Source organism: Chrysochloris asiatica, unplaced genomic scaffold, assembly GCF_000296735.1.
Source record: "Chrysochloris asiatica unplaced genomic scaffold, ChrAsi1.0 scaffold00001, whole genome shotgun sequence".
Taxonomy (NCBI): domain Eukaryota; kingdom Metazoa; phylum Chordata; class Mammalia; order Afrosoricida; family Chrysochloridae; genus Chrysochloris; species Chrysochloris asiatica.
The window spans coordinates 19,274,927-19,301,105 of NW_006408519.1; the positions used below are offsets into that span (position 1 = coordinate 19,274,927).

The following is a 26,179-nucleotide window of genomic DNA, read 5'->3' on the forward strand; positions in this document are numbered from 1 at the left end:
GACTTCTATAATGTAGGGGGTTGATTTATGTGAAGCATTTTACTGAAGTTGTTTATCAAAGTCTCCAGGCACTCAACAATAACATCAATATCTGAAAGATTTCACTGTTTATGGCCAGAAGCTAAAAGTCACTAATGTGTAGAGCTCAGGCTGAAGGTTCTGTAGATAAACTTTCTTATTCCTTATCTTCAGATTAGTGCCATGTGGGCCCACATTTAGCCTGTGGCAAATGGGAAAATCAGCTAGGTAATCTACAGAACCTTCAACCTGAGCTAGGGAGTCCTGGTGTGGCTCTGTGGGCTAATGTGTCAGACTGCAAGGTCAGTGGTTCAAGCACACCAGCTGCTCCTTGGGAACCCTATCCAGGGTCGCTTGATGGCATTTATCAACAACAACAATTTTGCTAGATTTTTTTTTCATTAACAAACCCACATTTTATTAGAGGTAAAAACAGCAGAGTTTCACCTACCTAGCGGCCAAGATGGGTGATGTTCAGGAGCTGCAGAAGCTGGACACCCGATGGCCTTGGGCCATGCTGCTCAAGGCCACGTGGGGGCAGTCCCCGTTACAAAGTGTGTGATGGGCGTCAGGGGTGGGTCAGTGGCAAAGGGCGATGGTCTCCATATTCAGGAAGCAGACATGCATCTTGGTCTCTATGTCGATGCCCTGCCAGATCTTAAAAAGTCTTCAAAAGTGATCCCTGGTACACCTGGTCAGGCTCCATCTGTCCCACGCAAACGCTGCTAGCAGCTTCCATCATGGCCCCGTCTGCGATGGAGCGCGCCGACTCCTTCTCGATGTGGGGGTTTCATGAGAGCAGTTCCTCGACCACTTTACATTTCGATATTCTTCCAGAGTGATCCTGCCGTCGCTGTTCGAGTCGTACATGTGGAACAGAAATCTAGCTTCTTTCCAGCTCTGCTCCCCTTGTTCCTCATCCATGGCGAGGTCGAAGGACCGGAAGTAAAACATGATGGTCAGGAAGTGCTCGAAGTTGATCTCCTCGACCAGGCCACTGGCCGCCTTACGCAGGTTCTTGTTGTCAAAGAAGGCACGGACGATTTTAGATCAGATCGGATTGAGCTCCAGGTTGGGGATGTTGTTGAAGTTCTCCTTACGAATGGTGGGCTGGTCGCCGCTCAGCTGTTGCAATGATCTTTAGGGGCCAAAAAGAAGGTGTTTCACTGAGTTCTATATGGCGCTGTCGGATAAGAACTGGAGCAAACCTCAGAGTTGGTAGTTCAAACCTAGGAAATCCTAGGTTGATGTTTCTAAGTGCCATTGAGTCAGTTCCAACTTCTGAGGAGCGGCTGGTGAGTCTGAACAATTCAATCCAGCCTTGCAGTCTAGTACTTAAGCTATAGGGCCACAAGAGGATCCTGAGAAAACACTATACAGGGTCACTATGAGTCGAAACCAACTTGATGGCACATAACTACAACACATTTAGACTTTAATATTTTATTTATTGTGGAATCTTTGCATTGCTGTTTATTTTTTAAATATTATATTAAAGTGTTAGTAATCTAATTACTGAGATTTTTGTGGCCCCTGAAATTTTCAGCTAGGTGAATGCCTCACTGGCCTCACCTGAGTCCAGTCCTGAGCCAGCTAAGGTTCTCCTTGTGGTAAGGAGATGAGTAACGCTGTTTTCTCTGATGGAAAGCTCTTCAAAATCTTAATTTTTCCCCTAAAAGTGTGTTTTGAGATATTTCAGTATTCATAAAAACTGGAAGAGCCTCCTATCACTAATGAAACCACAAAGTATCTATTTCTCTTCTAATAGAATTTTTTTTTTTTCTTTTAGAAAATCATTTCAAAGGATGTTGCAACATTTTGGAATACATTTGGAGCACATTCCTAAAAATACGTTCTTCTATCTAACCATATTGGAGTCCTGGTGTGGCGCTGTATGTAGGTTAGTACGCTAGACTGCATAGTTGCTTTGAACTGTAAGGTTGGTGGTTCAAGCTCACCAGTCTCTCCTCAGAAATCCTGTACAGGGTCGCTATGGGTTGGAACCAAATAGGCGGCCCTTCACAACAACAATCTAGCCATGTTATAGCCATCACACATAAGAAAATCCATAGCAATTCGTAAATTCTGTGCCGAAGTGCAGTCAGGATGCTGCAGGAAACTCACAGGGGTTGTGGGATGTTTTTTAACTTCTAGAAGAGCACAGTGATATTTGACAATTTTCAGACACTGTCTGGACTCCTAATTCCTAGTTCACAGCTTCTACATTAGATTCATTTTCATGATATCATATTGTAGCCAGAACTTAGGAAAGTTGTGTGTAAAAATCAGTTTGGAACAGCATATAAGGATTCATTCAGTTTCAAGGTTGGATAAATTGTGTAGCGTCTAACTCATTCATCACATTAATAGATAGTAGTGGTTATTTACAGATCCAATAAAAATAATTTTTCTGTCAATTTACATTCTTAAAAAAATAAGTTAGGAAACGCATATTTATTCCATTGCTTACAGAACAACATAGCAAATATAAGTATTTCTTTTTTTATGTTGCCGTTGTTAGGTGCCGTATAACAGCGGAATGTTTGATGGTGAGGATAGTGGAGGTGTACCATTGAGTCAGTTCCAAGTCATAGCAACCCTGTGTAGCAATTCTGAGGCTGTAGGTCTTTATTAGAGCAAAAAGCTTAATTTTTTTCTCCCACGGAGTCACTGGTGGGTTTGAACTGTTGACATTGTGGTGAGCAGTCCAGAGCTTCACCTGATAGTACAGCGTCACCAGAATGCCTTCTTTTGGTGTGTTGTTGCTGATCAGTGCCATTGAGTCAGTTCAGACTCAAAGTGACCCTGTATAGGGTTTCCAGGAGTCCTGGTGTGGCACTGTGGGTTAATGAGCTGGAGGAAAAAGTCAATTTGAATTGCAAGGTTGGCAGTTCAAGCTCACCAACCGCTCCTCAAAAACCTTATACAGGGTCTCTATGAGTTGGAACCGACTTGACGACACTCAACAATAGGATTTCCGAGAAGCAGCTGATGGGTTTGAACTGCCAACCTTGTGGTTCTCAGTCCGATGCTGATCCTACAGCATCACACTAGTGGTGTTACAAATGTTAAAATGCCATTACATTAAGGGTTTCAAAACCTTTCGTAACTAGTACAGGTTCAAGCCACAAGGTGTATATATAAGTGAATAGTGATACACTGTACTTTATATTGTTATAGTATTTTCAATTTTTTGTTATTAATCTCATCACCCACATAGACATTCTCCATACCATTTTATCATAATCTTAAATGATTGTATGCATGTAATATAACAATCTTCTGTGAAGACGGGGATCAGTTGCGTTTTGTTCACTAATGTTCCCCCAACATTTAACTCAGGTCTTAAATAAGAGATCCTCAATAAATATTTGTGAAATGTTGTTGTTAAGTGCTATTGAATTGGTTTGAGTTCATATGGAACTTGTGTACGGTTTCCAAAGCTTTGGATCTTCTCTGGAACAGAAAGCCTCATCTTTTTCCCTCAGAGAGGCTGGTGGGTTAGAACCATGGAGCTAGCAGTTCACAGTCCAGTGCTTATCCTATGGAGTCACCACACTACCACTTGTTAAATATACAAATGATTAATTAAATTGTCATTATTTTACATAAACGAATTGTGTTCAAAAACGTTTTGTTAAAATGTGTCATATGCAAGGAAAGAAAATATCAGCCCTCAGGAACATAATCACTATTAACTTTTCCCTACTCAGATCAGTCTAAAAAAAGTTGGAATCCTAAAATTGCAAAGTGTAATATGACATTGGATTCATGTAATTTTGTACTTAATGCTTTTCTCTTCACTTATATAATAATAATAACTCAGTATGCTTCTGGTATAGAGTGCTGGCAGTATCATGATTAAGCACTTGGCAGCTAACTGAAACCCATGGAAGAAAGATGTAGCAGTGTGCTTCATTAAAGATTTACTGCCTTGGACACCCTATGGGCAGTTCTTTTCTCCCCTCTGTGGTCACTATGAGTGACCTGTTGTGTCAGAATCTTCACAGTGACAATGGTTTGGTTCTGTTTTTATACTTCTGATTTTGTTTAAGTGATTTGTGTCAAACAACTCTTAAATATATGAGAAAGACATAATTGTTGCAACAGTGTGCTGTCATTGAATATTTTTCATCTACTTCCATTGTGGGTGCATGGTAAGGCTGTACTTATTGGCTTTAGGCTACATATGTCTAAGGCTTTATCAACATATGGGTGGCATGGGTCACTTCAGGATGATAGCACTCTTTGGAGAAAGACATTCCTGAATTCTTTTCCCTTTGGCAGAGATTTTAACAATACTCCATGTAGGGATTGCTGTATCTGTTAGGGCCGTGAGCAAGAGTGATGTGAACCAGAGTCCTCAGATGATGCAAGATGACCATGAAATATCAGCATGTGAAATCATGTCATCATTCATATTTAGAGATGAGGAAACTCAGGTACAATATGAATATACTTTGGGTACTCACATCACACTGTGGGCAAGTGGCAAAAAATGGGATTCCAACCAAGTCACCTGCCCCAGAGCCATGCGGCACGCCTTCCACTCTGCTCTGGAGTGACTTTAGTTCCTGTTATATTTCCCTCAGAAACATATGAACACACAGCTGCATAGATTCAAAATGAGAAGTGGATAATAATATAAAGAACCTGTTTAATAGGGCCAAACCTCAGAGAACCATTTTTCTCTCCTGATTGAGTACTCTGTCATTTTAATGGGACAATCATAGTTTCACAAATCATTTAGTTAGGACAATTTCTGGGATAATTACCTTGTCAGTTAAATTTAAAAATATTGAAATTAAGGTTGAAGTTTGAAAATTATTCACAGCTTTTGCTTTCTCCTTGTTTTAAAAAACCACCAATAATGTCCAGAAATATATGAATACTCTGATAATGTATACCTGAGATCAAATGAAGTGTAATCAATTTTTCACAGTGGTTAAAAGGCCCATGGAGAAAAGCATGTTTCAGCTGCCTACAGCGGCACGGCCTGATTACTATAATATAAAGTGACTTCAGTATACCTGCCAAAGTAAATTATTCCAGAAATTAGTAAAACTAATGTCTTTTCCAAATAATTCTATTTTTTGATGCTTGTAATAGTTATATGCCTAAACATTAAATGTTTTATGGTTAAATATGGAACTTTTTAATCTATGAAATAAAGGTCAAGAAAGACGACTAAGCTGTTGGTTTCCTATTTTCCCTACAGTCGATCAAGATAACATGCACATTTTTTCAGAAACAGTCTAGATCTATGTTGTTGATCTCAGTTGCCACTAGTCACATGTGGTTATTTCATTTTAAATGTAAATAAAATATATGATTCAGTTGCTGTGTTATACTAGTTACATCTCAAGTATCATGTCAGGAGGCAGACCAAATTAACATAATGTGAGTGAAAAGATAAAGATAGGAGAATGGTCAGAACTCTGTGTTCAGGGAAGTCATGCTGGGGCTTAATTCTGAGCTGAATCTTCACCCTTTAGAAAAGAGAAAGACAGACAAAGAAAAGTGGGGAAAGCCCTCCATCAGAGGAAACAAATCAAGTCTATTTGTTTGTATATTTAATTTTACAAATACACCGAGTACTTCACAAGTAAAGATACAAACTTGTGAAGTCCTTGGTATATTTGTTATACTAAACCAGTTTAGTTTTACTTTGAAACCCACTGCCATCAATTCAACTGGGACTCACATGGACCCTGCACAGAGTTTCCAAGGCTGTCAATCTTTATGAGAGCCACTCATCTTGCTCCCTTGGAGTAGCTGGCTGGTATCAACTGTGGATCTTGTGGTTAGCAATCCAACGTTTATCTTAGACTACCATCAGTGCTCCTAGTTTTACTATGAACTCATTGGTTGGTTGACATTCAACCATTTCAGGAGGTACCATATGATCAAAAGCCAATGGTATTAAAGCTGAAGGCATTAACGAAAAAGAATATTACAGGAGTTCATGAAATACCAATTGAGAAGTTTCAATAAATGGATGCAATATTGGAAGTACTCACTTGTCTATGCCAAGAAATTTGGAAAATAGTTACATGGCCAACCAACTGAAAGAGGTATGGACCTCTTTCATGTCCATTCCAAAGAAAGATGACTCAATAGAATGCAGAAATTATTAAAAAGTATCATAAATATCGGAGTCCTGGTGTGGTATTGTTGGATTAACACTGGATTGTTAACTACAAGTTGGCAGTTTGAATCTACCGGTCACTCCTTGAAAGCCCTATATAAGGTTGCAATGAGTCAGAATCAACTAGATGACACTTAACAACAATAGCAATATCATAAACATCTCTCTCAAATAAAATTTTGCTGAAAATAATCAAAAAACAATTGTAGCAGTACATCAAAAGGAAAATTCCAGAAATCCAAATCAGATTCAGAAGAGGACATGGAATCAGGTATATCATTTCTGATGTTAGCTGGATCATGGTTGAAAACAAAGAATACTAGAGAGTTATCTACATGAATTTTATTAACTATGCAGAGATATTCATCTTTGTAGATCACAGCAAACTATGGATGACATTGCAAAGAATCGGAATCCCAGAATAATTAATTATGCTCATATGGAACCTGCACATAGAGCAAGAGGCAGTCATTCAAACAGAACAAGGGGATACTCCGTCGTTTGAAACCAGAAAAGGTATGTGTCAAGGTTCTGTCCTTTCACCATATTTATTCAATCTGAATGTGAGCAAATAATCCAAGAAACTGTACTATATGAAGAAGAACACAGCATCAGGACTGCAGAAAGGCTCATCAACAACTTGCAGAATGTAGATGACACAAGCATGTTTGCTACAAGTGATGAAGACTTGAGGTAGTTACTGATGAAGAGCAAAGAACTTCAATACGGATTACACATAAACACAGAGAAAACAAAAATCCTCCCAACTGTATCAATAAGCCAAATTATGATATGTGTAGAAAGGTTTTAAGCTGTCAAGAATTTCATTTTACTTGAACCCACAATCAATACATATGGAAATAGCAGTCACTAGATCAAACGATGTATTACAGTGGGCAAATATGCAGCGTAAGATGTCTTTCAAGTGGTAAAAACAAAGATATCACTTTAAGGACTAAGTTGTGCCTGACCAAGCTATGCTTTTTTCAACCATCTCATATGCATGCAAAAGCAGAACAATGAATAAGAAAGACAGGAAAAGAACTGATGCATTTGAATTATGGTGTTGGCAAAAGATATTGAATATACCAAGGAGTGCCAGAAGAACAAACAAATCTCTCTTGGCAGACGTACATCCAGAATACGCCTTAGAAGTAAGAATGGTGAAACCTTGCTGCATGTACTTGCATATGGTATCAGGTGAGATCCGTCCCTGGAGAAGGGCTTCATGCTTGGTGGAGGGTAAGTACAAAAGAGGAAGACCTTCAGTGAGACTGAATGATAGAGTGGCTGCAAAAATGGGCTCAACTCAGATATCCCTGGGACCATCAAAGGAGAAGAGCGGAAAGCAGGACCCTACCCAGAGAAGCAGTGGTGCCTGAGATGGAGGCAGAGACAATGACGTGGAGAGATGGAGCAGCTAGGGGACTTTAGACACAGAGAGTTAGAAGGGATGTGTGCTGACGACCATGGGGCAGGCTTGTAGGGTACAGACCCTTTGGTTGGTTGATGATGCATGGAGGGGATTGTAACCATGGCAATGAAATGATATACGATAGGATGAATGTAAAACTAATGTTCTTCCATGTAAACTATCACATAATTCACAATAAAACATTTTTTAAAAATGGACTCAACTACAGCAAGGATTGTGAGTAGAGTGGAAAACTGAGTACTGTTTTGTTCTGTTGTACATAGCATCATGAAGACTCAGAACCAATTCAACAGCACCTAACAACAAAAACAGAGTCCCTGGGTGATGCAAATCATTAACACACTTGAGTGTCAACCCAAAGATTGGTCTGAGTCCACCCAGAAGCACCTTAGAGGGCCTGTTGTTAAGAGTGATGTCTAGTCAGTTCCAACTCATAATCTGTTGTTGTTGTTAAGTGCCGTTGAGTCGGTTCCGACCCATAGCGACCCTGTAACAGGGTTTCCGAGGGTGTAAATCTTTACGGGAGTAGAAAGCCTCATCTTTCTCCCACGGAGCGGCTGGTAGTTTCGAACCGCTGACCTTAAGGTTCGCAGCCCGATTCGTAACCACTACGCTACCAGAGCTCCTTAATCTAAAGCACAATAAAACGAAACACCACCCGGTCCTGCACCATCCTTACAATTGTTACACTTGAGTCCATTGCTGCTGCCGGTGTACCAGTCCATAAGCCACGTTATTGGGGACCTCTTCTTCTACTTCTTTTTGTGCTGAAACTCCTCTTTACTAACCACAAGATCTGGGGACTGATGCTTCCTGACAATGTCTGAAGTATGAGAGATCAAGTCTCTTCATCCTGGCTTCTAAGGAGCATTCTGGCTGTACTACTTCCAACACCGATTTGTTTATTCTTCTGGCAGCCCATGAAGCTTTTAATATTCATTTTTAACGGCAAATCTCAAATGCATCAATTCTTCTATGGTCTACTTTATTTATTGTCCAACTTTCACATGGATATGTTATTGTTGTTTGTAATTAGTTGCCATCAAGTCAGTACTGATTCATAGCACAACAGAACGAAACACTGCCTGGTCCTGGGCCAACCTCACTATTATTGCCACTTGATTCCATTGATACTGTCACTTTGCCAATCCATCTTGCTGGGGGTCTTCCTCTTTTTCTCTCACCCTCTACCTTATCAAACATGATATCGTTCTCCAATGACTGGTCCTGCCTGACAATATGTCCAAAGCATGGGATGAAGTCTGTCCATCCTGGCCTCCAAAGAGCACTCTGTCTGTACTTCTTCCAACACAGATCTGTTTGTTCTTTTGGCAGCGCATGGTGCTTTCAATATTCTTCTCCAACACTATAACTCAAATGCATCAATTCTTCTGCGATCTTCCTTATTCACTGTCCAACTTTTGCATGCAGATGAGGCTACTGACAATACCATGGCTTGGGTCAGGTGAACTTTAGTCCTCAAACTGACATCTTTGAACACTTTGAATAGGTCTTGTACAGCAGATTTATCTAATACAATATGTTGTTTGATACCTTGACTGCTGCTTCATGAGTGTTGATAGTGGATCAAAGCAAAATGAAATCTTCAACTTCAATCTTTCTCCATCTATCATGTTATTTATTGGTCCAATGGTGAGGATTTTTGTTTTCTTTACATGTGGTGCAAACCATACTAAAGGCTGTGGTCTTTGAGCTTCATCAGTAAGTATTTTAAGTCCTCTTCATTTTCACCAAGCAAGGTTGCATCATCTGCCCTTCGCAGGTTGTTAATGATTCTACCTACAATCCTGATGCCATGTTCTCCTTCATATAATCCAAATTCTCAGATTATTTGCCCAGCATACATATTAAATAAGTACAAGAGAATAAGGTGGAAGAATACAACCCTGGCACTCACCTTTCCTGATTTGAAACCACCACTCATCTATCAGTTGGTTGCACAGTGGTGGCTTGCGTAATGTGATTTCAGTTTAGGATATATATTTTTATGTATTCATTCCATTTTATGTTTGACAACTTCCAATTTTCCAGATTCATATTTCGTAAATTCCATGTTCTATTTATTAATGGATGTTTACAGCTGTTTCTCCTTGGTTTGAGTTGGGCCCCATCAGTAAATAAAGGTCACAGAAGCTTTACTCCATTAGCATTATCATGGTCAACTCCACTTTGAGAAGTCATCTCATCCATTTTTGAGTACCTTCCAACCTGAGGAGCTCATCGTCCGGCACTATATCTGATAATAGTCTAGTGCTATTCATAATGTTTCAATAGTCAGTGTTCTGGTGCTGACAATGTTTCACTGTTCTTTATAAGGTTTTCAGCGGCTAAACATTCAGAAGCAGTCCACCTCTCCTTTTTCCTAGTATGCCTTAACCTGGAAGCTCAGCTGTGAAACCTGCCCACCATGGGTGACCTGCTGGCATTTAAAATACTGCTGGCATAGCTTCCAGCATCACAGCAACATGCAAGGTACCACAGTACAACAAAGTGACAGACAAATGGCCTAGTGATCTCCTTTAAACACAAATTAGCCATAGAAAACCCTTTGGAACGTAGTTCTGCTCTCAGACACATAGACTTGGCAGGAGTTGAAGTTGACTTGTTGGTAATTGGTATACTGGCTTAGTTACACCAGAGAGAAAAAAGGCTCCAAGGGGGTCAGCCATTAAAAGTTTTATTGTCAACTAAGCAGGAAACATTGAAGGACTTAAAGCAGGTAAATAACAAGATCAGATTTGCATTTTGGGGGGGGGTTCATCTGACAGCTGGGCAGAAACTATATCCCAGAAAGAGGGAGACTATGGCTATGTTTCAGAAGAAAGATGTCCCAATTAGGGGAGAGGTACGCTGATTCAGGGAGTATGTGAAGATTAAAAAACTGCTTAGCAAGTAAAATCAACGAGTTGTTAACATACTAGAAATGGAGATGAAGAGAAGTGAGACAGGGTGGGTCTCGTGTTTTTATTATAATGGTGAAACCTACTAGCATTCACTGTCCATCTGCCGGTTTGTCATATTGTGATCACATTTTAAATAACAGCAGTGTCTCCCATGCTGGACAGCTTTCAACAGAGTTTACAGATTAAGACAGACTAGAAAAAATGCCTGGCAATCAACCTACTTGTGAAAATCAGCCAGTGAAAGCCCTGTGGATCCCAGCAGAACATTGTCTCCTGTAGTGTTGGGAGGAGCTCTGTAGCATAATGGTTAAGAGCTGGGCTGCTTATCTCAAGGTCATAGTGACTCCACAGGAGAAAGATGAGGCTTTCTGCTCCCATAAAGATTTACAGCCTCAGTAACCCTATATAGAGTCGCTATTTGTCGGAACCGACTCCACGGCACATAACCACCACCACTATAGTGCTGGAAGATGAGCCTTATTCAAACCACACAGTGGCTGCAACAATGTGATTTGAGCATACCAATTAGGAAGAGAATTCAAAACGGAACATTTCATTCTGTTGGACATTGGGTTACCATGAGTTGGAGTGGACCCAAGGGCAACTAAAAACAACAAATCTACTGACATAGTATACCATGAAAGAAATAAGCAGTTGTTGTTGTGCTCTCCCAACAATTCTGACTAATAGATACCATGTATAGGGTTTCCAAGGAGCAGCTGGTGGATTTGAACTCCCAAACTTGTAGTTAGCTGTCTAGCGCTTATGCCACAGTGCCACACCCAAAGAAGATATACATATGTCCCATAATACTGGTGATCAATAAATGTCTTCAATATATCTGAATCAATTTTGGTTGAAACAACTTGGAAATAAGCTAAAAAAAAAAAAAAAGAAAGAAAAAACTGCTCAGAAATCAACTTTAATCAGCAAATAATGGTTGCCACCTTCAGACCCCAAGAGAAGCTCAGGGGGACCTTTGTTTTAAAATAGCATCTCCAGTGTCTTAGCTGGTAGAAGCACATTAGAAAACCTCTGTTGATTCAGAAGTAGCTAACCCACATGTAAGGCCCGCAAATGGATAAGCAGAAAACAAAGTTTGGGTTGGCAGTATCTCAGGTGTGTATTTTAGGTTTATAGATTGTCCACCTGCAATCTCAGTTCTTGGTTAAATACATCTAATCCTTGACCTTTTGGTATTTAATCAACAAATATTTATTTAGTGACTAATTTGTTAAAATAGTTTCAGTAGTTACTAAATAAAAAAAGCCAATCAAAAAAGTATTGATCCCAAGATAATTAATTCTCCAATTTATACTTTTTGTTGAAACATCTTCTAAAACACATTTTCAAAACAATTAACATGGAATTCCCTTTATCTGAAAAAAAAAAATTATTGTATGCCCACTATATCAAGAACACTGAAGTGTTGAACTTCCGTACTTTCTGATCTAAAATAGTAACAAAGCCATTCTAATACATTTTTCACCACCTCTTCCCTTCCATGCCCTCTTCTGGTAGATGTAAAAATGTTTTCTGAATTGGAAAAAACAAGTAGTTGAAGAAAAAAAAAAACATCTGTAATTAGCAGCTGTATTGTCAGCCCCTTAAGGAGCTCAGGCTAAGTGGTTAAGTAGCTCTAGGTGCTAACTGAAAGCTCTGTGGTTTGAACCAACCAGGTACCCCTGGGAGAGAGATATGGTCTTCTACTCCTATAAAGATGAGAGCTTATAACCTCTGTGGGGGGTTCCTGCTCTGTCCTATACAGCTGTTAATGAGACAGAATGGGCTGGATGGCATGAAGCATTCATCTTTAGTCCCTTAACTGAAAAAAAACCAGAAACCAAACCTAGAATAGGAAGGATAAGGATAGAAAATAGTGAGGTTAAGAGTTATTTTGTTATGATTTCTTAAAGAAAACAGTAGAAAATATCCTCTACTCAAGGAGAATTTTTGTACACTTCTTGAGACTTTGGAAAAAGGCATGTTGAGTAAGAGCAGAAAACCTTTTGTATGAACTTTAGAATCTTCTGTTACATTTCCGTGAAACGTCACTCATTTTGAAACACAAAAATACATATTTTTGTTTTCCCACAAATATATTTTGGATATCTTAATTTTTACATTTATATATGTTTTGTTGTTTATTATGGACTTCCTTATTACTGAGCAAGAACAGAAAACTTTATGTAATCTAGTATTTAAACAGAGATGAATTTTATTTCATCTATAAATTATAAAATAAAAATCAGTTATATATGTAGATATACTTTTTTCTCACAAAAATGTACACTTATGTTATTCTATATAACTGTAATCCATAACCCTTACATCTCACAGGAAGACCATGGATGGTGTAAATAGTTATGAGCAGAAATACTAGCTGAAGTTTAGTCATCTGAGCACACCCAGGGGCACCTTGAAAGACAGAACTGGTTATCTACTTCTGAAAATGCACACCCCTAAATACCCACTGAAGGAGCTCTGGTAGTGTAGTGGTTATGAATCGGGCTGTGAACCTTAAGGTCAGCAGTTCGAAGCTACCAGCTGCTCAATGGGAGAAAGATGAGGCTTTCTGCTCCTGTAAAGATTTACAGCCTCAGAAACCCTGTATAGGGTTGCTATGGGTCAGAACCGACTCAACGGCACATAACAACAACAATAAAAACCCACTGAAGCAGTTCTACTCTGCACTTGTGGGGTCACCTTGAGTTGGGATCAACTCAGTGGCAACTAATAGTAACAACAACTCACATGAGAGAAGTAACTGGCACTTTCAAAAAGTATTTATATGCTTGAGAAAAATATAAACATTTCAATATATTTTTCAGATTATTCCATAACTTTCTAGGAAAAAAAAATATCCAAACCTTGAAATATGGCGCATACAAAAAGAGATGACAGTTTGACTTTTCAGTCCTATACTAAGCTTTGCCACAAAGGCCTCCTTAAAAGGTTATCAGTACTTATTGTAACTATTCTACATCTGTGTAAAGCTAACCTCTAGAAAACACAAAGGAATGAAACACAAATGAATTTTGTCTAGAAAGATGCAAATTACGTCCTGCTGTGGCACTGTAGTGCTAACCACAAGGTCGGCAGTTCAAACTCTCAAGCTGCTCATCAGAAAGCCTATACGGTGTTCTATAAGTCAGAACCCACTCAATGGCACTTAACAACAACAGCAATGAAGCTAAGTCAAAAGGTTATGATTATATTGTCCCATCAGGCAGGGACCATATGGTACATAATTTAGCAACCTTATTTCAGCGTTCTGCTATTATCAGTCTTTCAGACCATTTTAAAACCAGCTTTGTTATATTGCTGGTTCTTTCATTAATGGGTTAGTTAAAATTCTAAGTGCTCACTCTCCCTGTGAGAATGACACTGTTTTTCTCTCTTCATTACTTTCTTTAACATTTTAACTTGCTAAATTATAAAGTATTACCATGTACTTATTTTTATTTATAAACCTTTATTTTTGTAAATAACACGAGGGACCTGTTACCACTAAGAAAGAAGAGCTGGAAGTGCATTCTTTGGAACTGGGGTCCATACACTGTGAGACTCCTAAATCCAGGGAAAGATTGATATCACGAAATATGGAGATCTGCAAGGACTGATGGGCCTACAGATGTTGAAAACAGACAAGGACCTTTCCTCAAAGCCAACAAAGAGAAAAGCTTACTCTAGAGCCCACAATTCTGAATTTGGACTTCTAATACATTTTTAGTTTTTAAAGTAAAAAAAAAAAAAAAAAAGCAAAAAACATAATCCATACACAAACTAAAAGGAGCTCTGGTGACACAAATATTAAGCACTGGCAATCCGTCTCTACGAAGATTTCAGCCTACAAAACTCTATGGGGAACCATCTCTGTCCTGTAGGATTACTATAAGCCCAGATCAACTGGATGGCACACAACAACAACAAAACATACACAAACTGTCTTTAGGTGGAAAACAATTTCAAAAAGGAAAATACAGCATCTCTGTGATGGCAAATTGGATCCTAAAGTTTATTATTAGCACCCAAACTTTTTGATATTATGAGACCTGTTCATAAAAGTTTTCCTAGAGTTCCATGAAAACTGTCCCCTAATTAGAAGGAGCTCTGGTAGCGTAGTGGTTACGAATCGGGCTGCGAACCACAAGGTCAGCAGTTTGAAACTACCAGCTGTTCCGTGGGAGAAAGATGAGGCGTTCTGCTCCCGTAAAGATGTACAGCCTCGGAAACCCTGTGCAGGGTCGCTATGAGTCAGAACCGACTCCACGGCACATAACAACAACGATAATTAGAAGTCAGCATATTAAAATAAAACTGTTTACAAGATTAGGATTAGTTTTTTGTTGCTGTTGTTGTTCCCCCTCAGCCAAAGATATTTAAATAGTAATGTTTAGAATGTTTATAAAATGCTGACTTATACAAGTATTTCCTTAATACATCTGAAAATATGATCTTAATTGATGATAGACAATGATGTGTGCCAATAGACAGTTCTCTTTTTTCTCAGGGAGTTTATACCTTCCATAAATTAAAAATGATAAGACTTTATGTAAAATGGTATCCTGTAAGTTTAACATTGACAGAAACTTCATATTGCTGTTGGTCTTGAACAGTTGTTAATTGTTATACATTCCAGAGTTTCGTTTTGAGGTTAAAGTGGTTGGGGACAAGAATGTTTAAAGGAGAAAGTGTCCGACTTTATGTCATACTTGAGTGTGAGCACACTATGGGAAATGGACACTAACAGTAGGCCCAGTGACAATGCTGCCGTCAGCTTTATGCATAATGAATTGACATGATGATCTATCTACCCGTGTTTTGTGAGGATGCTAAGGTTACTGATTTAAATAAAAGAACATGCTTTTGGAAGTTGTGTTCATATCGAACTTTAGTTTAATTAAATAGTATTTAAACTGCCAAAGAAAACTGGCTACCATCCAGAAGCCAATATCTTCTAAAGCAAATGCCAAGTCATTTTATTTTCCATACCGAGGTGCTGGTAAGGTAACAGTGTTGGAAAGCAAATGAGATGAACCCAGGCCACAAAGGCATCAAGTGAGAATGGTTCCCTTATGCTTCTGCTGTGGACAACTTTCACATGTCAAGGAAAGCTTAGTGGCAGCCTTTCAATATTAGACTGTCAGGGAAATCATGGCCAGCTGGCACTAAGCCAGAAAATTAAAAAAAAAAAAAAAAATTTCCCTGCATTTGTGCATACCATAGTTAATCTCAATTATGATCATTGGTCAGCAGCACAACCCACTCTAATTGTGTGTTCAGTTATGGTAGACATTGGCCATTGCCTGTGAACTGATTTACTTTAGCTTAATGTTTGCCGGCATGTAGAAAGGACACCTGCTGTCTTCAAATTGATTCCTGGACTAATGAGTCCCTTTCTATGGCCTTATTTTCCTAAGAAAAGGAGCATGTTCTTATTCCTTCCATTCTTAAAAACAGTCCTATTGATGTAATATCTCATACCAACTATCATCATCAGTGGGCTCAAGCATGGCAACAATTGTGAAGTTGGCCCAGAACCAGGCAGTGTACATAGGGTCGCTATAAGTTGGTACCGACTCGATGGCACCTAACAACAACAACAACCATCACCCCATTTGTTCTGACTCCATTTACAGGAAAGCACGCCAAGCCTCTTTTTCCATTATTTTTAAAATCTATTCCTTTAGGCTTTCCCTGTCACCTCTCCACTAAAATTCCACTTGCAAAGTCACTATTGACCAGGGTTAGTTTTATGTGCATACAGTCGTGCAAGTGTACAGGACCTAGTGCATAGGTGTCCCCTATCTTGGTGTAGGCACTCTTGTTGCCATCTTGAAATTCTTAATAATTTTGAATGACTTACATATTTATTTTCCTTTGGGTCCCACAAATTATGTAACGGGCTCTACCAATGGCTTTCATGTTGTTAATGCCAACGGGCAATCCTCTATCTTCATTCTACGTGAGCTATCAGCAACTTTTGATGTTGACTGCATCTTCCTTCTTGCAACAGAATTTTATTTTGCTTCTAGCATACCATACTTTGTTGCATTCTTTCTATCTCACAGGTTCCTCCTTCTTGGTTTTGTTTACTAGTGATTCCTCACTTTCCTGACTTGTTTTTCACTAATATCTATATGTTAATGACCACTTAACTCTCATTTAGTAGACATAAAACTTTACTTGACCTTTCTATAAGGACCCTACATGTAGTCAATACAAAATCTTCTTGTCCTGGTGTGACGTTGTGGTATAAGCATTAAACTGCTAACCAAAATGGCAGTGGTTCAAACTCACCAGCTACTCTTTGCTATGAACCAAAATAGACCCAATGGAATTTAACAACAGTAACAATATTCCAAATTTATGCCATTCATAATCTTTCATATCTGTCAGTTCTTGGCAAGTCTATTCTTCTAGCCTACCATTTGTCTGTCAGTTTGTCATTCTGTGGTGGCTTGAATGTTGCTGTGATGTTGGAAGTTTTATGCCCTTAGTATTTTAAATACCAGAAGGGTCGCCCATGGTGGAGAGATTTTAGTGGAGGTTTCAGACTAATAACGAATAGGCAGAATGAGAGGGGACTGCTTCTGAATGGTTAGCCACTGGAAACCTGAGGAATAACAGCAGAACACTGTCAGATACTGTTAGGGAATATGAGTCCCGCAGGTTCCAAAATATAACAGTGCAAGAGTTGCCTTCTCCAAAGTAGAGTAAGCCTTAATGACTTGAATGGGGCAAAACTTTTAGAACCTTCATTTTCTGATGGAGCACACATCAAAATGGAAAGAAACAGCTACAAACATCCATTACTAATCAAAAGGTGGAATGCACAAAATATGAATCTAAGAAAATTGGGCATTGCCAAAAATGAAATGAAATGAAATGCATAAAATCAATGTATCCTAGGCATTACTGATCTGAAAAGGACAGGCATTGGCCATTTTGAATCAGAAAACCATATAGTTTACTATGCCAGGAACAAAAAATTGGAGCAGAATGGCATCACATTTGTTGTCAAAAAGAGCATTTCAAGATCTATCTTGAAGTATATACTGTCTGTGATAGGATAATATTCATATGCATACAAGACCAGTTACTAACATTCAAGTTTACTACCAGCCACCAACTAAAAAGCCAGTGATGCTGAAACTGAAGAATTGTACTAACTCCTTCAATCTGAAATTGATCAAGTATGCAATCAAGATGTATTGATAATGATTGGTGATTAGAATGCAAAAATTGGAAATAAAGAGGATCAGTCAGTAGTTGGAAAATATTGCCCTGGTGACAGAAACAATGCTGGAGATTGCATGATAGAATTGTTCAAAAAACAACAGCTTATTCATTGCAAATATGTTTTAAAACAACACAAATGTGAACTATACATGTGACCCTCACCAGATGAAAAACACAGTAATCAAACTGATTACATTTTTGGGAAGACACGATGGAAAAGTTCATTATCATCAACCAAAACAATGTTAATAGCTGACTATAAAAGAGACCATCAATTACTCATATGCAAGTTCAGGCTGAAATTAAAGAAAATTGAAACAAGATCTTGAATATAGCCCATTTGAATTGAGATATCATCTCAAGAACAGATTTGATGCATACTAATAACTGAAAACCAAGAGTTGTGGGATGATATTAAGAACATCAGATATGAAGAAGTAAAAGGTCATTAAAGAGTCAGGAAAGAAAGGAAAAATCAAAGTGAATGTCAGAAGAGACTCTGAAACACTCTTTAGTGTAGAGAAGCTAAAGGAAGAAGAAATGAAGAAACGCAAGAACTGAACAGAAATTTTCCAAGTATAGCTGGAGGAGATAAAGTAAAGTGTCATAATGAAATGGGCAAAGACAGGAGTTAGAAAACCAAAAGAGAAGAAGACACTCAGCATTTCTCAAGCTGAAAGAATTTAAGAAAAAAATTCAAACTTCAAGTTGCAATATTGAAGGATTCTGTGGGCAAAATATTGAATAGTGCAGGAAGCATCAAAAGAAGATGGAAAGAATACACAGAGTAACTGTACCAAAATGAATTAGTTGATGCTCAACCATTTCAAGAGGTAGCATATGGTCAAGAATAGATGGTATTGTATTGAAGGAAGACGTCAAACTGTGCTGAAAGCTTTGGCGAAAAGCAAGACTCTGGGAAAAACAAGAAAATTAAAAATGATTCAACAAATTGATGCTATGCTGAAGGCGCTCATTCATCTGTGCCAAGAAATTTAGAAGACGGCTGTCCATTCCAAAGAAAGCAGAACTGACAGAATGTGCAAATCATTGAATAGTATCTTTAATATCATACGCAAGTAAAATTTTGCTGAAGACAATTCAAAAGCAGTTCCAACAGTACATTGACAAGGAGCTGCCAGAAATTCAAGCTGGATTCAGAAGAGGATGTAGAATGAGGGATATTATTGCTAAGACATTCAAATGTGTGAATCATAATAAACTATGGATAACATTTTGACAAAGGGCATTCTAGAACACTTAACTGCTCTCGTGAGGAGCCTGTATAGACTAAGGGGGCAGTCATTAGAACAGGACAAGGGGAGACTGAATAGTTTAAAATCAGAAAGCTGTTCATCAGGGTTATATCCTTTCACCATGCTTATCTAATCTGCATATTTGCAAATAACCTGAGAAGATGGATTATGTGAGGAAGAAGTGTCATGAGGATTGGATGAAGACTCATTACAAACCTGCAACATTCTGATACATAACCTTGTTTTCTGGAAGCAAGGGGGACTTAGATGAAGCTCAAATATTAAAGTGTTCAGTATGGGTTTTACCTCAATGTAAAGAAAGCGAAAATCCTCACTAGACCCGTAAACAACATCATGATAAACTGAGAATAGATTGACATTGTCAAGGATTTCAGTTTACTTTGATCCAGAATTAACACTGATAGAAGAAATGTCATTTTAAGGACTAAGGTTCACCTGACTCAAACCATAGTTTTATCAATCGTCTCATATGCATGTGAAAATTGGAGAATGAGTAAGGAAGACCAAAGAAGACTCTATGCATTTGAATTATGGTGCACTGCTGCTGTTGCAGTGTTCCAAGTCATAGAAACCTTGAATGGGATTTCCAGTGCTGTACATCTTTACAGGAGCAGAAAGCCTCATCTTTTTCCCATGGAAAGACTGGTGGATTTGAACTGCTTTACCTTGCTTTTTGCAGCCCAATGTGTAACTTACAGGGCTTCCTGAATTAAAATGCGGGCAAAGAATATTCAATGTACCATGGACTGCCAGATGAACAAACAAATCTATCTGGATGAAGTACTGCAAGAATGTCCCTTAGAAACGAAGAGGACAAGATTTTGCCTCTTGTTCTTTGTACATGTTGTGAGGAGGGACCATACCTTGCAGAAGGCTATCATGCTTAGTAAAGTGGAAAGTCAATGAAAAAGAGGAAGATCCCTGAATGAGATGGATGGACACAGTGGCATCAACTATGGGCTCAATTGTAAGGCTAGTGCAGGACCGGCAGTGTTTTGTACTGTTGTGCAGAGGGTCGCTATGAACTGGAGCACTGACTCAAGGTCCCTACCAACATTCTTCTAGTTGTTCAAGACAAAAGTAGAGTAATTCTTGACTCAACGCAAACCCTGCATGAAGGCCATTTAGTTTGTTCTACTTCCAAAATATTAGTGGAATTCTGACTGGTATTCTGTTCTCATCTCTACAGAGATGATTGCATTATTATCTGGTCTCCTTGATTTACTCCAAGCACAAAAGTGAATGGTCCTTTTATAATAATAAGTCAATAAATGATATTCTTTTGTTCAAAACTCTTTCACACTTGTGGCAGTGTTCTCCTTAAGTGATGTCTTAAGTTATTTGACCTCTTCGTTCTTTCAAGGTTTGTCTCAAGTGAATCTCAAATCTCTCGTAGTTTGCCCTGCCTTGCTCTGCCACACTGGCCTCCTTGTTCTCTCTCAAATTTACAACATAGACTCTCACCTTATGCCCTTGCCTCACCTGGAGCCTTCTGCACATCTCTCCTTCAAATCTTAGCTGCAAAGAGGCCTATATTTAGTCTACTGAAAACTGCATCTATTCAACCCAAATCCCCTTAACTTTCCTTTATTTCGGTCCTGTCCTTCCCGCGCACCCTGCCCTCGTTTGGTGCTAGGATAAGCAGTGGACTGCTAACCGCAAGGTTAGCATTTTAAACCCACTGACCACTCCTTGGAAACCCTATACAGGATGGTTGTGTGTGAGAACTGATCCGACAGCATTTAACAGCAACAACATGAAATATTATTTATATATTTGTTCACTGTGTGTACATGTTGGGAAAGGTGGATGTTTACTGTCTGGTTCTCCTTTCTAAAAACAGGAGTGTTGATATGTTTATCAATACACCCCAAATGCCTGAAATGGCTGCGCACATAGGAGCCACTCAGTATTTTTTGAAAGAATGTGTAAAATCTAGATGTGCACTTTGTATTATCATCAATGAACAAAAGTTAATAACAGCAATGGTAATTTCACTATAGGAAAAAAAAAAATCAAGGTATTTAATGTACGTTGTTGTTGTTGTTGTTATGTGCCATGGAGTCGATTCCGACTCATAGCGACCCTGTACAGGGTTTCCGAGGCTGTAAATCTTTACGGGAGCAGAACGCCTCACCTTTCTCCCGCAGAACAGCTGGTATACGTATATAAAATAAAAAACAGCAAGCAAACTACCATGATGAAGCCATACTTCATAATCTCAATATTATATTTATTTTGTGACACTTCGATTACATTGGATAACATACCCTATGGAGAAAGAAAATAGCTAAACTCTGAGAAAATTCTGTGAGAAAATTGTTGTTAAGTGTCATTGACTCAGTTCCGGCCCTGTATCAGGTTTCTGAGGAGCAGCTGAGGGGTTTGAAACACAGACCTTGCAGTTAGCAGTCCCGTGCTTACCCTCCAATGCCACACCAGACCTCCATTGTATGTTGTACTAACTCTAAGTGATGTAAATACAGGGTGGACAGACATTGCTTTCATGTAAGAGGCGGTACAAGGTCTGAGAAAAAGTCTGTAAATTTTGAGTTCCCAAAAATCTCTGGGAAATTGTTTAAAGTTTAGTGTTTATGTAGGTTTAACTTGGAAATTAACCTTCTATTTATGGAAATTCCTCATGCGATTTCTCATAACTCTTGCTATACAAGCTTTTAAGGCGTCCTGGTGGCATAATGGATTACAAACTAGACTGCTAACCACAAGGTCAGCAGTTTGAATTTACCAGTTGATTCTTGGGGGAAAGATGAGACTTTCTGCTCAAATAAAGATTTACAGCCTTGGAAACCCCAAATAGGGTTGCTATCAGTCAGAACCGACTCCACAGCACACTATCATGTTATTGTATGTTTTAAGTGCCGTGGAGTCGGTTCTGACTGAGAGCAACCCTGTAGAAGGTTTCCAAGGAGTGACTGGGGAGTTCGAACCACCTACCTTGCATTGCAAACCGACTTTGGGGTCTAGGGCTTATCCTACAGAGCCACACTACCACCATACAGGTCTTTATTGCTTACCTGAAAACAATATTTGCTAATGCTTTGTCTTTGTTATTGATCAGGAAGCTAAGAGAACCAGTAAACACATGAAATACATTCTCTAAACTACAATATTTATGAAAATTGACCTCGGGATTACTGAGGTCAATTGAAGGTATATGATTATTTATGTATATTCATAGTGAACAGTGTTATAAAACCAACAATAAGGTTTCACTATAAAAATTTATTATTGCTTAAGAAAGTTCTTTATTGATTAAAATGATCACCCATCTCTCTGCAAAAAAAAAAAAAATTTATGCTTTACTTTTATCCCTGTTATTTTTCCCTCTAAAATGTGACTTGGAAAGGGACATAAGGGCATCTTCGGCATTCTTGTGGTTGTGTTTTCAGTGCACACCAAGTTGCCTTCTCAACTAGACGGTAGGATACAGGCAGCCTTCTTTCTTCCTATCTTCCTCCTGTTATCCTCCTTAGGCATTAGTTGACATTAACTTTTATACCTTCTAATGGTTTTTGTGTGGCGCTGTGTGTTAATGCACTGGACTGTAAGATCAGTTTGAACAGGAAGGTTGGTGGTTCAAGCTCAACAGCCACTCCTTGGAAACCCTAGGGTTACTATAGGTCAGAAGTGACTCCATGACACTTCAAAACAAAAACAACAAATGTCTTTTGGGAACCCTGGTGGGGTGCTGCAGGATATGCACTAGACTACTAACTGCAAGGTAGGCAGCTCAAACCTACCAGCTGCTCTCAGAAACCTTATATAGGGTCGCTATGAGCCAGATCTGACTTGATGGCACACAATGGTTTTGGGGAATCTCCTTTTTCACGAGGTCCATTTGTGCATATCTACATGTTATAAACAACCACAACAAAACTGTTATCAGTTACAGAGATGGAGAAACAGAAGTACAAAGTAATTTGTAGTATGCTTTAAAAGGAGTGGTTTATCACTGTGTGCAAATATTTGTGTGAAGCAAATATGGCTCTGAAGGAAGCCTGCAGGTGCTATAGCCGGATGCTTCTGGGTTTCCTGGCACGCTTGGAGATACACGGATTCAGACTCACCAGCCACTCTTGAAAACCCAACATAGGGTCCCCATGAGTTGGTACCAACTAGAGGGCACTTGACATATATGGGAAAAAATTACCCAGGTTCTCTATCCAGCTCCATGTCTACCCAGCTGGCTTTGCTTTTAGGCTACTTGCCTGCTCCTTTTATTGCAACTGAGTTTATGACCCCTGCTCTACCCTCAGGGAAGTGGAAGAGTAAAAGAAGGTAAGGTAGGGGCTATCATGCTGACTCATTCTCCTCCCATCAGACAATGGTAGATGGCTTGAAGCTATGTGTTTCTCCTTTAATGGCATTCTGACATATCTAGGTGAGAACAAAGGGTATTCAACTTTTATCTGGGGATGGAAGCATCAGATCCTATATAAGGAAAAGCAATCACATTGAATGTTATTGCGACACTGTTAGCTAGCAAATGGCCTCCAGCTATGAAACAAGCCCCTCAAAGAGTCTCTACCCCGCTGTTTTCAAAATAAGGGAGAAGAGAAAGAACTAGGGGGTAAAAAGAAGAGGAAAAAAAAAAAAATCAAAGGATTTAATTTGAGTTCACAATATTGAGCAATGAAGATTGTGCAAGGGCCTTCGACATCAATTAATGTGAAGTTTTCAAAACAAGTCTTCTGGAGGAATGAATTATATATACTTTATATCCTGTCCTTTTGTGTTTTTCTGATTACAAACATTCAGGTGAGTTTTTCCGTCCTTTTTCAATCTTGATTTCTTCTGCTTTTTACACCTTTCAAAATCATCCTTCCAGACACTTGTTTGATTTTGTTTTAAACAATTACATTTTGTGATGTATTAAGCATTTTCAAATAATTATGTGGCTATACTAAACTGAATTCAAGATGAACTTCAAAAGCATGATATCTTACATGGTATAATAGCTAATACTTGATACTCAATAGATGTTTTTGACATAAACACAATTTTTATTGTTAATTTTCCTAAAGAAACTAGCATATAGATAGATAGATAGATAGATAGATAGATAGATAGATAGATAGATAGATATGTGTATATATATCTACATCTATATATTTTTTACACATCAAGAAATTGGTTAAAGGGGTGGCGGGGGAGAAGCAAATCAAAACAAGGTGAGCGAATCCAGGTTTTATCAATCTTAGTGGTGGTTTTGTTTCACTAACTCAAGACTGTCTATGCGATACAATGGTCTGTATTCCCTATTGTTACTTAGATGACTGTGAATCCACATAAACCATACCAACACCATCACATGTAACTGGTGGTAAAACTTTATTATTCAAGTTTAGATGTAACAGACATCTTTGCTGCCTGAAGATTGTTTGCATAAGAAATACACCAAGGACATGTTTGTGAGTAGAAATGAACATGCACTATGAAAACAAAATAAAATTAAAAAGAAAATTCCATGTGTTGTAAGAACAGAACTATTATAGCCAACAGTCTAATATTCAAATCAGGACTACAAATTGAATTCTTTTTCTTAGCAACATGAAATCATTCCATATGAAAGACATTTTCTGCTGGTGAATATTGCTGTAAGTTAATTTTACATTGGCATTTTGAGATGTTTCCCACCCCATCCTACTCCCAAATTATTCATGTTGTTGTCCAATAGTCCACTCTAAGGAATTTTGGCATTTGTTACTGTGATATTTGCCTTGTTGGTAGCCATTAAGTAAGTTATGATTTTATCAGCCTTATAATTGTTTTGCCTCCTTATAGTCAACACTATAGGCTGGCTAGTTATTATATTTACAGCTCATCTTTTAACAAACAAACAAACAAAAATGACCCCAACCTTTCCTGGCCTTTGGGAGTTGAGAATTTAAATAAGCCCCTTGGCCATAGAATAATAATACTGGGCACTCAGATGGTGCCTTTCAACCAAGGATCTCAAAGTGCTTTACAAACAAGTACTACATTACCATTATTATTATTATTATTAATATTATTATTAATATATTTAAATTTTTCCATTTTACAGCTGAGGAACCTGAGGCACGAAGAGAAAAAGTGATTTTCTGCGGGTTATACTAATGAAAAACAACCAGGAGTAAAACCGGGATCCAGTTTTGGGACTTAAGGTCTGGATGGACTGCTGTTTTTTTTCTGATGAAACATTATTTCCATGGTGAAGTTACGTTTGCTCTTCTCTGGTGTAGGAAGGAATGAAGCTTACAGCTTCAAGAGAACAACCTTTGAGCAAAAAGTAGATCCAGTTTTGATGTGTGGATTAATGGTGAATTTCACATTTTCTTCACCCCTGACTTGAGATACTCTGCCCTTGCATCTTCTAGAGGTTCTAATTACTGCAAATAACTTCACAACACTTGCACTGCGACCAGAAATACGTGAATCCTTGGGCTATGAAATAGCAATGGAAAACCAAAAGCACTCCCCAAAGAAGCCATGCCTTCTACCCACGGTCAAGTCTGTCTCTGGAAAAGTAACATTGCTCGTCTTTGAAGTTCTGAGGCACGTCGCCCGTCCTAACCTGGTCTCATTTATAGAATTTCACCTGAGAGCACCTACCTTTGATTAGCGTACTCAATTTTATATTCAGGTTCAGTATCAATTGCTCAACTTTCTCCCGTGACCTAATAACAGTCAGCAAACTTTCAGGTGCTAAGATGCCATGGCCCTCAACTCAAAGACAGGTGGTTGTGAGCACATCTAAACTTTAGGCAAAAAGGGCTGGCATGCAAGCCAGAAGCAAACCACCTACTTCTTTTCTCCTTGTTTCCATCGCTGATGGTAGGCACACAGCTCACCTCTAGAAATGCGTTAATGTTTACTAACTTACCAGGCAGTCAGTTGAGAGGTCTCAAGACAAATCACTTTGTGATGTTTTGCAGCCACACACCAAAAGGCTAATAATTATTTCAATAGCATTATTGATACTCTTCAATTTATTAAGAAAAATGTGTTCCCTCAGGCATTTAAAAATATATATACATTTAATATTTTTGGAGCTGTATTTGCATTGGATCATAATAGATTATGTGCACATGTGCAATCATGAACATAATGTGCTACCACAGGCTTTAAC

The 26,179-nt window shown here is 38.6% G+C and overlaps 1 pseudogene; it reads right to left on the reverse strand.

The window, feature by feature from the left end:
- Positions 1 to 597: 597 nt before the first annotated feature.
- Positions 598 to 23,241, reverse strand: LOC102826025 (annotated as a pseudogene).
- Between the last annotated feature and the right edge of the window lie 2,938 nt (positions 23,242 to 26,179).